The sequence below is a fragment of the Triticum dicoccoides genome, chromosome 1A, assembly GCF_002162155.2.
Source record: "Triticum dicoccoides isolate Atlit2015 ecotype Zavitan chromosome 1A, WEW_v2.0, whole genome shotgun sequence".
Classification (NCBI taxonomy): Eukaryota; Viridiplantae; Streptophyta; class Magnoliopsida; order Poales; family Poaceae; genus Triticum; species Triticum dicoccoides.
In genome coordinates this window covers 250,334,160-250,347,976 of record NC_041380.1, presented here as the reverse complement: position 1 = coordinate 250,347,976, position 13,817 = coordinate 250,334,160, and the positions used below count along the sequence as shown (strand labels likewise).

At 46.5% G+C, this 13,817-nt stretch overlaps 2 pseudogenes; one reads left to right on the top strand and one right to left on the bottom strand.

Moving 5' to 3' along the window:
• Positions 1–1,658: 1,658 nt before the first annotated feature.
• Positions 1,659–7,408, bottom strand: LOC119267621 (annotated as a pseudogene).
• Positions 7,409–9,424: 2,016 nt separating this feature from the next.
• On the top strand, positions 9,425–10,244 carry LOC119352618 (annotated as a pseudogene).
• The last annotated feature ends 3,573 nt before the right edge of the window (positions 10,245–13,817 follow it).

The following is a 13,817-nucleotide window of genomic DNA, read 5'->3' as shown; positions in this document are numbered from 1 at the left end:
ACTTACAACATATTTAATATAGGGGTATCATGAAACCCCTATCAAATGGGCTCGTTTGAAAAAAAACATAAACTGACAAGAAAAAAGCCATGGTTTTTTACTATCCAAATTAGTAAAAATCGATGGCATCTGAGGCATGCATTAATCTTCAAGTACGCAGCTACTACCATACCGCGGACCACAGACGATCCTGTAAGTCAAAAACGTCAGTCATGGTGCCATCGGAGCCCAGAGCCCCGAGCATCCAGCACATGTGTCATGAGGACAGGTAGTCCTTGCCGCACACTCCACCAATCATGCATTAAATGCTTGATCAGGCTGCTCAACGTAGCTCGACGCAGGTAGTCTACTTAGAGGGACATCTGATACAAGATCACAAACACACGCACACCATAGTTAGTACTGCAATAGTCAAGCACCACCCAAGGAGATCAATCAGCAAGCTTAGAGAAGTACAGATAGGAGTGCTCCGGCACTCATGCTAGGACCCCGGCCACCACCGGTCACACCCCGAGCACCTCTTCTATAACACAACGAGCACCTGTACTTCCCACTCTTTTTTTTTTGAGAAGTTGTACTTCCCACTTTGATATCAATAAGAACTATCCGTGGCAGCCTGAACCTGTAGAAAAATCCTTGTATCTCTTGTGGATTTCTTTTGGGTGAAACGGAACGTTTTAGCCTCTTGCCAAACTCACAAATACATGGTATCCTTGATCCCTTGTGTCTTGACTTTACACTCCAATAGTAGCATAGGCCACCTCCCGGAAATATGCTTTGGGTGCTCTCAAACATTCTGGCCCAAACATTTCGACCACCAACTTTGCAAATTGCTTCACACACTTGATGTAAGTACTCTCTCCAGGAGAAGTCATCCCACGAAGACATTTACACAATACTTTGCACTACAATCCCATCACAATCCAATCTTATATCACAAAAAAAATAAAAAAAAATACCTGGTTTTCCGTCGAGCAGCAATGGGCACGAAGGTGAATTCCGGACGGTGTGGCTCACCATGAATGAGGCGGTCGCCAGGCTGGCTATGAATGAAATGGGAATGTACTTGCTGCCGCCAGGCAGTTGGGGGTTGAAGCCAGAGCAGCGGTCACCTCACCAGCCGATAGCCGAGAGCTCAGAAGGAGCAGCGACCCGTTGATGGTCGCGGCGGTGACAAGGGCAGCAACTAATCAACTTCCACAACGAGCCCCGGCATTGCAGCGGCCATATCGGGCCATATCGGACGGCGAAGGGATAAGGACAGCCAGATTCATTGCAAATCAGACAGCAACAAAACCTCAATCGACATCGGGGGTGGTGGCAGGCTCCGGAGCAGCGAGAACGGGTGGCAGGGTGACGGCTTGGCCAGGGGTGGACAACAGACTCACCTAGGTGGCGGGCAGCAGCGAGAACCAGCCAGAATCAATGTGAGATGGTTAACTTCAGCGTGGTTGGCATTAACATGGTTGTGTTTGGTTTTTGAGGCCACCAATAGGTGTTGCAAATATGCAGCACTTGCACAAAATTTCAGGACTGCGGGAAAAAGAAAAAATTGGCGCCAAATAGAGATACATCATCTGTTGGAACAATGTTTTGCCTCCAAATTCCCCAGATGGCAGTTTTGTAACAAAGATACATCTGTTGGAATAATGTTTTTGTCTCCAAATGCCCCAAATGGCAGTTTTTTGGGCACAGCAGGGCGACCGTTTTACATCATGTGTTGGAGATGCTCTTATTGACAGTTGTCTTGCCACACGGTAAATATAAGAGGCTGGCAACAAAAGTCATCCAGCCTGGTCAAAATCTAAGTCATGCAAGCCACAAAATCATTGGTAGAATTCATGTTATATACAGTCTACACTTTGACAAAGGTATAGCTAGCCAGGCTATTCAAGTTCCATTCTCGCTTTTTGAGGTTTTCAACCAGCAAATTCAGTACGAAACCGAATTAGACTCAAACGAAGCAACCTTCTACATAGACGGCGCCTTCTCCAAGCAGCCAAAACACACATCACAAAATGTGCACATTTACTGCCAACCAGCTCAATGGATTAAATTGCGTCTGCACAAAATGATGCTATTTCTTTCCATTGCTGGAAAAGAGCTTCTGTGCTGCACCATTCTTCCAAACACTTCGCACAGGCAACCCAGTTTGCAGGACTTGTGTCTCCCTTACAGGTCGTTCAGGGCTCACATCAGGATGACTAAAATCAAGTGTAGCCAATGAGTTGTCACCCAACCGAGCTCTGAGAAACTTTGATGTCTTCTTCGATTGTTTGTTGTTACTGCTGCTGCTACCGGTGCTTCCTCCACCCTTGCCCACATACCTACTAGTGCCAGACGCCTTTGAAATGGCAACTGGATCACCGTCTAGACCCATATTTGTACCACAGGATGACCCTCCAGCTGATAGTGGGATTTTTTCCTTGGAAGATCGATACCCATCCTTCGAAAGCACTGCACCCTCTCCTTCTTGAGCCTTGTTGTTCAACTGAAGCTTCCTTACAGTGTCCATAAAGCTATCAGCTAGCGATTCACTTGCATCCTTAGCAGGAGCTGTTTCTGCATCAGGTGTTTTTCCCTTCCCCTTATTTCTACGCTTGTTCTCTTTCACAGTAATGGTTCCACAACCGTCGTTTTCTTGGAGACTTCTAAAACGCATGTTGGTGTAATAGGCATCAGCAAGTTCCATCTGCTTCAGAGGATCAGGCAACAACTTAGCCATTTCAGGAACAAGATGTGATATACCAAACTGCTCCACATACGAGAGATACTCTGAAGTATCAATGACGCCTTGACGGTATTCACTAGCAATTTCTTTGAACGCAGAGAACCTATCCTCATCCATTCCTAATGCAACACGCATTCTTTCCACAAGGGATTTGTTTGCTTGCCGAACATCCTCCACAACAGGCAAAGGTTGGCTGCTTTGCGGTGGCAGTTGCTTTTTATTGCCATAAGCTGTACTTGATGCCTGGGCAGAGGACCCACCAGAAACAAAATTAGGGGTCGAAATAGAGTGCTTCATCTTGTTTGAAGCTCTGGAATTCCATGCTGAACCGCTGGAGGCAGATGGCATGAGCCCATTTTCTTTTGTTGATTGAGTTACAATCCAAAGTTGAGAAGAACCAGAGAGATGTAACCCCTGCTCAGGTGTAGGCCATGTCTGGGTGGAAGTGGAAACATGAGGTACAATCTCAGGATTTTCAGCTGTTTGAGACTGAGCAGAATATAGTACCTTCACGGTGCCCTTACTACGTTGTTGCAGCCTTGATGCAAGTGTGTTCTTAGCAAGACTTTGCAACCCCTGTTGTGTTGAAGCAGAACCCTTGTTACTTGACCCAGGCAATGGAGGGAATAATGATTCATCACCAAGCCTCGCAGAACCCCTTGAGCTCTGATTAAGAGCCAGCGCATACCTTGATTGCTGCTCTGAGACGGGAGGAAACGAGGTTCCATAGGGAACAGCATCCATCCTGGCATCAGGAATATCCTGATCTTGAAGTGGAGGAAAAGACAACTGCTCGAGCAAGCGACCATTCCCTAAGCTTCGACCAGTTTCTGTTCGACCAGAACTGGAACTGACACTTAATGACTGGAAAGGCCCTGCAACACTATCAACTCGACTGCCAAGGCCATGGTCTGCAGTTGCACTGCCATCCCGCACAGGTAATGAGAAATCCCTGTCAGGTCTGTCATGGTGAGCATTACGACCCCTACCTCTGCCACGCCTTTGATCTTGCTCATTCCTTTGGTATATAAAACTGGTAGGTATCTGACAATGCCAGAATAGAGTATTTAGCCCAAAGCAATAGAAAACAGATACAGATGGGCCAATCAATATTGGAACTAAATTGATGGCTAAATAAATGGAGGAGCTAAAGCACAAAAAGGAAAGCAAGGAATAAAGAGGTCTTAAGAGAATGAACAAACCTGAAGTGCCGCATTCCTCTGGGCACGAGACATCCGCCCACCATGCTCCATAGCATTATGTCTCTGTAGAAATAAACTAGTAGGTCAGTACATAGGCCCAGTGGCATGCCCCCTGGTAGTAATACACTTTAATACTACTAAAACAATAGCTTCAACTAAGCTTACCTTGATCTCTGCGTCACTCTGGAAGACAACAAATTCTTGGCCAAACATGCATCATCTTCACAGAGGAAATGATCTTTACGAAAATGCATCTGAATCGAATTAACATCAAGCAATTGAATGAGAAAGTGACACAGATAACAAAGGAAGGTCACTAAAACATAGACATCAATAAGACTTAAAGATATGGATTGATAAATATGGACAGGAGTCACGAATTACCTCTAAATCATCATAGTTCCGGAAATAATCATACTGCCCAGGATGCTGCCTGTAAGCAATTACAATGTCAGCACATGTCATAAGTTTGCAACAATGAATTAGCTAAGGACATAGTTGCATAATACCTTTGACATATGTGGCACGAATAGTGTTCTCTGGACATATGTGTGTAAAGCTCATTATCTCCATATAATGGATATTTACAAAATTCACACACTGGGTGTCCTGCAAAACCACTGCGTTCAATCTCAGAGCCATCCACCTCAGAGTCACCAGTTTTTGTATGCTGAGCTAACTGTGCCCTTGTATAAAGCTTCTGTTCACAAATGAATACCTGCTCAACATAGTAACTCGTTCAGCAAATGATAATCCCAAGAGAAATCATTTTCTAGCATCACATTTAAAATATACACCCTCTGTTCCTAATAGATATAAGACGTTTTGGCAGTTCAATTTAAACTGCCAAAACGTCTTACATTTAGAAACAGAGGTAGCATCTACTAAAGGGGCCACAGAAAAAAAATAGACAATGATTCTGTTCACCGTTGGATAATACAAATAACCCACAAGATTCACCTACTTTGTATAAAAAGGCACAAAGTGATAAAAAAATAACTGTCACACCACACCCTAAAAAATAAATAAAATTGAAAACTCACAATTGTCAGGAAGTTGAAGGATATAACAGTAGCCCAGGTGTGTTAAAATGCATGCTATCGAAACAACCTGAACTTCCTCAACAACAAAAAAAACAGAAAAAGGTGCCTAATTATATAGTACAGCATTTGGTTACATAGGTTCCACATGCTTCTCAGGCAGGCTTTGCATGTCAGTCAAAATGTTTGTCCACACAATTTTATAAATAATATTTCACAAGAAAACGGATGTGTGGTGGAGCACTTTCACATAGCAAGATAGCATATATGGACAAGATAATCAGACATATACAGAGAATTCTAAATGTTTTTATACCTACTTTCCATGGTTCAGACGGACTGTCATTGTTACGTGAAACGAAAACTTACATCGCTATTTACCCATAGTTTAACTATAACTTGAAAACAGAAACAGGTCTCACTCAAACAGGTTTACTGGGCTGAATACTGATTAGAGGTGGCGTCAGCGAGAACATGCATACATAACCAAGTACTTAATAGGTATGATGGGTATAACTGGGCAAATGCTCAGGATGATGGGGCATAACCAGGTGAGTACTCGAAATAGCAGTACAGTAGTTTCACATCCTTTATCTCTGCGCCAGAAGTTGCTGCTGCCACACCTCTGTACATAGCTGCGGGCTGCTACTGCCTGCTGTTACATATTCCTTACCAGAGGTAGCTGCCGTTGCTTCATCTAGTTTAAATATCCTAATAGGATGAAATGCTGGTTTCAATTCTACATGGATACCCATATATAAATACCTATTTAATGAGGTCACGGCAAATTACCTACACGATGAGCTTGCCAAGCAAGCACCCATTACCAAGTTTTAATGTTTTATAACCATGAATTGTAGCACAAAAGCACCAACACTACATGAGTCTACTCGCTTAGTTAAAGCGATAGCATAAACAAATATCTACCATAAATTCCTGACCTTAACTGGATTCCACATACGGAAACTGAAGGGGGCCCACAGAGAAAACGGTGAGAAAAAGGTTGGACATTAAGTTAAACTAACTAGATAATTTGCAAACAGGGTCTGATTTTCATCCTAAATTTGCTCACAAGGGAGAGAACCATCAAATACAACAGAGTTGGTGTCACAATAGTAACTAGATTTAGTCCTTCTGAAACACGAGAATGACAATATAGGAAGGAGAAGAGAGTATATGTGGTCAAAATATTCACCTTTCTCCCCTCCAAGCAAAGATTACACATGTATAACCTATGCTGATGGAACAAATGTCCCTTTAGCTGATCAATGCTCTTGAACCTGCTTCGGCGCTTTGCTTGTGCTGCCTGACCAACCTGGTCCTCAGCTTTGTCACATACACTACAAGAAAGTCGGCACATCGCCCTTATCATCTTATAATGATCAGCATCATCAAAGTATGCCTTTGTATCCTCATGGTACCAGTACTCCCCCACATTTCCCTCATTTGCCTCAGTGGGCAAAACAGAGAAATCCGAGATCACTTTTGTGTAATCTCCCATGGCCTATAAAATGTTCATAGAAGAAGGTGAAATCCTGTGAGTTATGAAGAAAGCATGCATAAAATAAGGCGTCAGATCATGTTCCAGGAGGCTTTCCAGATACTCCCATCCCCTTTAGGCTGGCACTATGCACAAACTAGAATACTAATCACCTGAATCAGCATAAACATATAAAACTCACATATTTCTCTTTTCCTGACTAGCTATACTGTAAGCACAAATGCACTTAATCGGCAACGCAGTGAAGATGCCATGTATCAACAAAAAAATACAGGAACCATGAAAATCTCAAACCACTTAATCATTGGACAAATCAAAATTCGAATAAAGCATGCGTACGATAATAAAAACAGCTTCCGGTCCTGCATAATGAAACAGAAGATCCGCTGAAATTCCAACTTTGGGCAAACCAATCCAGAATCGATACAGTGACCTGAGCTCACCTCATCAAGAAACGAGAGATCAAAGCTATCATACTGGTGCGCTATTACTCAGAACTTTCACCATCCAAACAGTAGAACAAAACTCGGCGCCCATCTAATTAACTAGCTCGAATTCGCATACTACCCAATCAAAGACCCCAAGATCCAACCACGCCACAGATCGATAACCAGCCGAACAGATGCAGACCATAGCGGCGAACCTTTGTGACGAAGACGGAGGGGCAATCCGTCTTACAGATGCAGCATAGAGAATCCTCGAGTACGAAGCGAAGGCGGACGACGCAGGTTGAACACACCTCGCGGTGCCCGCACGGCCCGTAAGCCACCCATTCGAGCGCGTCCGCGCACACCGCGCAACTGTCATCCATCTCGGCAGGCTGCAGAGGTCGGTAACAGCGGAAGAGGGGTCGGCGGCGGCGGCGGCGAGAAAGGGTTAGGGTGGGGAAGAAGGCGAGAAAGTTCGAGACAAGATGAACCGGTTTGGCTTTTTAGGGACTCGTATTTGCCGATTGATGATTAGGTAAAAAAGAAACTTTTTTTTATGTGGAATCGGGGCCAAATACTATTTTGACCCTAGTTTTATGTTGGGAAACCGGCCCACCTACGGTGCGGCGCGAGAGGCCCGCCCGAGGCGTTCCACACTTAACAATAAGTCAAAATCACTAATTAAAGAATACTCGTTGCAAAGAACATTTCATTTTTTTAGGTCGTGACAAATAGCGACCATACAGCGCGCCATTTGTCGTCATCTGAGAGTTTTCCCTTTTTTCGTAGATCTATTTATTCAAAACGTTTTATCTTTTAAACCGTGCGTCCAAATATCGAACCGTTTTCATCATTGAATTCCTCGCGTCGAGATCTTCAAAACTAGATCTCATGTTGATAAGTTTTGACGAATTTTTTTTCATGAAAAAACCGGACAAAAAAAACAGAAAAAAAACTGAACCGAAAGCACGGTTTTTTTCCTTTCCGAAAGAGGCACGCCCGTGCCTCTCGTGAAATCACACCTGTGCCTCTCGTGGAAGCAAAACCATGACTCTCATGAAAGGAAAAAAACAGAAAACGCGTTTTTTTTCGTTTTCGAGAGGCACGGCCGTGACTCTCGTGAAATCACAACCGTGCCTCTCGCGGAAGCAAAACCGTGACTCTCGCGAAAAAAAAAACAAAAAACGCGTATTTTTCCCTTTTTGAGAGGCATGGCCATGCCTCTCGCGAAATCACACCCGTGCGTCTCGCGGAAGCAAAACTGTGGCTCTCGTGAAAGGAAAAAACAGAAAACGCGTTTTATTTTTCCCTTTCCGAGAGGCACGGTCGTGACTCTCGCGAAAGCACAACCGTGCCTCTCGCGGAAGCAAAACCGTAATTCTCGCGAAAGAAAGAAAAAACAGAAAACGCGTATTTTTTCCTTTCCTGAGAGGCACGGCCATGACTCTCACGAAAGCACAACTGTGCCTCTCGCGGAAGCAAAATCGTGACTCTCGCGAAAGAAAAAAAAACAGAAAACGCGTTTTGTTTTTCCCTTTCCAAGAGGCACGGCCGTGACTCTCGTGAAAGCACAACCGTGCCTTTCGCGAAAGCAAAACCGTGACTCTTGTGAAAGAAAAAACAGAAAACACGTATTTTTCCCTTTCTGAGAGACATGGTCATGACTCGCGAAAGAAAAAAACGGAAAACGCGTTTTTTCCGTTTCCTAAAGGCACGGCCGTGACTCTCGCTAAAGTACAACCGTGCCTCTCGCGGAAAATAACCGTGACTTTCGCGAAATAAAAAAAAAAGAAAAAGTGTTTTTTTCGCGGAAAAAAAATCAATTTTTTTATCGAAAAGCTAAGGAAGACCGGGGAAAACCAAAACGTCAAAAAAACGGAAAAAACTCGTTTAAAAATCCAAAAACGCGCGCGGAAAAATAAAAAAACAAAATCCGGAGGGAGCGTCCAGAGCTCGACACGTGGCGAATGGCTGAGATCGCGCCATGTGGCGCTGATCGTTGCGAGGCTCCCGAAGGAGCGTTCGTTATCTAGTTGCTCCCACGATAAGTGGGTATGTCCTCCAGCAGTTCCTATTTTACTCCCAACGGAGCAGTTCTTAGTATTGCGTCTGATTTTACTTCATTTGAGTATTTTTCGTCCACCTCCCATCCTGTCTGGTTTTATTTCGTTCATTCCATCACACATAAGGAAAAAAATCAGTCCCTCGATCTATTTCCTAAGTCGATCATCAGGACGCCCCTGCCGCCAGAGCCCTTCGCCACCGCCGAGATCCGAGAAGAGCCGCCGCCACCGAGGTCCAAGAGGAGCCGCCGCCTCCAGGTCATCACCAAGGTCCGCAATCGCCGACATTGAGGTCCGAGAGGAGCCGCTGCCGCACCGTCTTCCTCCTCCGCCAATCTCCGAGGCGCCCTACTCGTGGGCCGCCGCCGCCTCGCAGAACCCTAGGGCAGGGCAGGGGGTGGTCGTGTTGCGGGCAGCAGGAGCGTCGCCAGTTAGCGAGAGAGGAAGGGAGTGACGACGATGTCTTTGTGCGAGGACAAGGACTCCGCCACCACGCAGGCCGCAGCAACCACGGACATGGAGCTACTGAAGCAGTTTTGGCGTAACGAGAAGGCCGCGCTGGAGATCCTCCACTTCGACTCCGCCCTCGTCTCCCATACCCTATGGCCATTGGTAGTGTCGTCATTCTTCACAATATTGAATGTTTCTGATTCTTCACGACCTGTGCTGAAACCAGGAGGAGACGTTTGATGACTTCACGGATAACGGCATCGATGACCTAGTGGTTTCATTGTACTAGATGGAGCTCGGCCACACGCTCTTCCTGCTCTGCTCCTACGGTCATACCTACGCCTCCGCCTGCAAAAGCTCAGACTGAATTCAGTCTCTATAGTCTGTACCGCATAGTGGTTCGGTTACTGACTGAAATGTTGCATTAGGCAATTACTTGACCTCATCGTACTGCTGGATGTAGATTGAAAAGTACATGGCGTGCATCTCCAATTCTGACGACCTCTTGAGCTAGTTGATGCAGGAGGAGCAGTGATTCACCAAGAGGTATCTCTCAAATCGATCGGACTGTCTATTGGTTGTTTGTGCTTGTTTTTTGGTTGAAATGACCTTCCTCGTTGGGTTTGTTTTGTTGGAAGCTGCAAGGAGATCACGGAGAAGCATCTCAGAGTAGTCGGTGCTGTAGAAGCTTCCCTACGGTCATGACTCGGTAACAAGGCAATCATCATCGAGCACGGAGGATGACATGGGCACTCCACTTGATCTTGAAATTAACATCACTTCTTTGTCACAGTTGTTGCCTCCACTACGCGCTCGACCTAGCTCCTGAGCCCCCTACCGGGCTCGACCTCCCGCTGTACTGATACGTCTCCAACGTATCTATTTTTCCTAACGTTTTTCCTCTTGTTTTAGACTCTAATTTGCATGATTTGAATGAAACTAACCCCCGACTGACGCTGTTTTCAGCAGAACTACCATGGTGTTGTTTTTGTACAGAAATATAAGTTCTCGGAATGGAACGAAACTTTGCGAGGAACTTTTATATAATAAAAGATAATTTCTGGAGCCAAGACCTACCGAAGGGGGGGTGTAGGTGTCAAAAACGGCGGATCTCGGGTAGGGGGTCCCGAACTGTGCGTCTAAGGTCGATGGTAATAGGAGGCAGGGGACACAATGTTTTACCCAGGTTTGGGCCCTATTAATGGAGGTAATACCCTACGTCCTGCTTGATTGATATTGATGAGTATGAGGATTACAAAAGTTGATCTACCACGAGATCGTAATGGCCAAAACCCTAGAAGCCTAGCCTGTAAGATTATGATTGCCTCTATAGACTAAACCCTCCAGTTTATATAGACACCGAAGGGGCTAGGGTTGTACAAAGTCGGCTACAGAGAAAGAAATCTTCATATCTGAACGTCGGGCTTGCCATCCACGCCAAGGTGAGTCCCATCCGGACACGGAAGAGAGTCTTATGTCTTGTATCTTCACGGCCCATGTCCAACAGGTCGGACGCCCAAGGACCCCTTAATCCAGGACTCCCTCAGTAGCCCCTGAACCAGGCTTCAATGACAAGGTGTCCGGCGCGCAGATTGTCTTCGACATTGCAAGGCAGGTTCCTCCTTCGAATACTTCAAAACAACCTTCAAACACAGAAAACGTGTCCGGCTCTGCAAAACGAGTACCACACACATACGCAGAGAGTATAATATTTTATGAGTCCAATCCACGGACAACTTTTGTAGCGTGACATCACGTCCCAGCCCGGTCATTATTTCGAACCATTTTTTAGCCTCCTGCTCCATGTTTTAAGATGCGATTTTATTGGCACGTCTTGTCGAAGCAGAGATCGTGTCCCCTTATTACGGAATTCTCATCAATATGGGCATGGATAACCCAACCGTTCCGTTGGCATGATCCCTTGGGAATAGGCAGTCTTTTAAGGCCTATGAGGAGGCATTTGATATTCATTGCCTTTATAAAGGGGCACAGACCCGTCTTTCTCCTTCGCGCCTACCTATTCCTCAACCTTTCCAACCTTGAGTTCCAGTACCCAGGTTTCGACTTAATTGCTCCGAGCCTCTCAGTCATGTCCGAACCCAGCCCTCAAGGCCGGTGGGTGGCCTCCTCTGTCATAGAGGAGGATATCGTGAAGCTCCGGCGGCAAGATACCTGACCGCGGAAATCCCCCATAGGCTCCCTGCTAAATGACAGGTTGTTCCTACTCCCAGATCCAGCGAGAAAGTTGTATTCATCTCCCACTTCCTCTGGGGGCTAGGGTTCGCTCTCCATCCCTTCGTTCGCGGACTCATGTTCTATTAAGGGCTAGATTTTCACGATCTAGCTCCGGACTCCTTTCTTCACATCTCGATGTTTATTGTCATGTGCGAGGCCTTTCTCCACATTCCCCCACGCTTTAGTTTATGGCTCAAGACCTTTAATGTGAAGCCGAAGGTAATCAAGGGGAAGCAAATAGAGTGTGGTGGTGCTATGGTGAACAAGCTTGATGTAGGGTAGGAACCCTAATCGGCCGATCTTTCATGAAAGGAGTGGATCCCACGATGAACACGAAGAACACGAGGAGGGAAACGAGGGGGAAATCACAAGGGGAACACAAGAGAACACTCAAACCGACAAGTATGATCACACATGTGCTAGATCCACGAACACAAAGGGAGATACAAGATCCAAAGTCAACAACGGACGATACAAGAGGTAACCGGTTTTCTCCGTGAGGAGGTCTTGAATCCACGAGGGGATCTTCTCCGCGAGGAGGTCTTGAATCCAAAGGGATCTTCTCCGAAGAGGGGCCGCGGTCTCTCTCGTGGAGTAGATCCAATGTGGATGAGCAATGCTCTATCTCTAAATATGAGCTAAACCAATGCTAACCCTAGCTAGGATGAATAGGAGGTCTATTTATAGTCTTAGTGCAAATGGGGGACGAAAGGAGGGGGTACATGGGCTTCGGGCCCTAAACTAGACACAGCCAGGTACCGGACGTCCGCTGGGGACCGGTCGTCTGGTGTCTCATGGGCGGCCGGACGTCCAGTGGTTGTCGGTCGTCCGCTCGTTCTGGCTCGGATGCTGGTGTAGCGAATTTCCGGAGGAGGCCGGTCGTCCAGTCGCTGGACGTCCGGTGGCGCCGGTCGTCCGCTCGTTTGGCTCGGGTGCAGGGGCACCGGTCGTCCGGTCCGGGCCAGACGTCCGCTCGCTGGGGTTCAGCTGGAGCTTCAGGCTCCGGACGTCCGGTCCCGACCGGTCGTCCGGTGGCTGGGACTTCTTCTCCAACTCTCCTTCTTCTCCGTCTTCACGTCCATCTTCCTCTTCTGATCCTCCTTGCTCCTTGGCTTCTTCATGGCCAACTCCTTGATACCTGAGTATGCACAATGTCTCTGTTTGAGGTAGTAGCCATGTCTCATGTGCATCGAAGTGGAAATGTGAGAGGAGAGATGTCACCTCGGTTTCGAGAGCTCTTGCACGTGCTCGTGTCATGAGTCCGCTAGGCACTTGGTGAGGTGATGGTAGGTCCATGGGGATGACCTTGGGATGCTCCGCATCATCTCCCCTCCCTTGGGGAAGATCCGTCCTCGGATCAAATTCTTCATCACCATGGTAGGGAGAGAGATCTTTGACGTTGAAGATGTCGCTCACGTTGTACTTGTCGAGCGAGAGGTTGATCTTGTAAGCGTTGTTGTTGTAGCATGCAAGCACCTTGAAGGGTCCATCCGCTCATGGTCGAAGTTTGGACTTGCGTTCTTGGGGAAAGCAGTCCTTGCGAAGGTGTAGCCACACGAGATCACCAATGTTGAAGACCATGGGGTGCTTGTTGATGTTGAGCTTGGTCGCAAGTCGTTGTACTTGGCGCTCGAGAGTATGTCTTGTATCTTCATGCACCTTATTGAGATGAGTCACACGTGCACTTGCGTCCAAATTGATGCGCCCTTGGAGTGGTAGAGGGAGAATGTCCAATGGGGACAAAGGGTTGAATCCGTAGACGACCTCGAAGGGGGACTTGCCGGTTGTGGAGTGTCTTGCACGGTTGTAAGCGAACTCGGCGATAGGTAGACACTCCTCCCACTCCTTGATGTTCTTCTTGATGAGTACTCGAAGTAGAGCGGAGAGTGTGCGGTTGGTCACCTCCATTTGGCCGTCGTTTTGTGGATGATACGCCATGGAGAAGAGTAGCTTGATTTCGAGCTTGGCGCATAGGGTCTTCCAAAAGTAGCTAAGGAATTTGACGTCGCGATCCGAGACGATCGTCTTTGGCACTCCATGTAGACGCAATATTTCCCTACAAAAGAGATTAGCAACATGTGAAGCATCGTCTATCTTGTTGCAAGGAATAAAATGTGCCATCTTAGAGAAACGGTCCACAATGACAAATAATGTATCCTTTCCATTT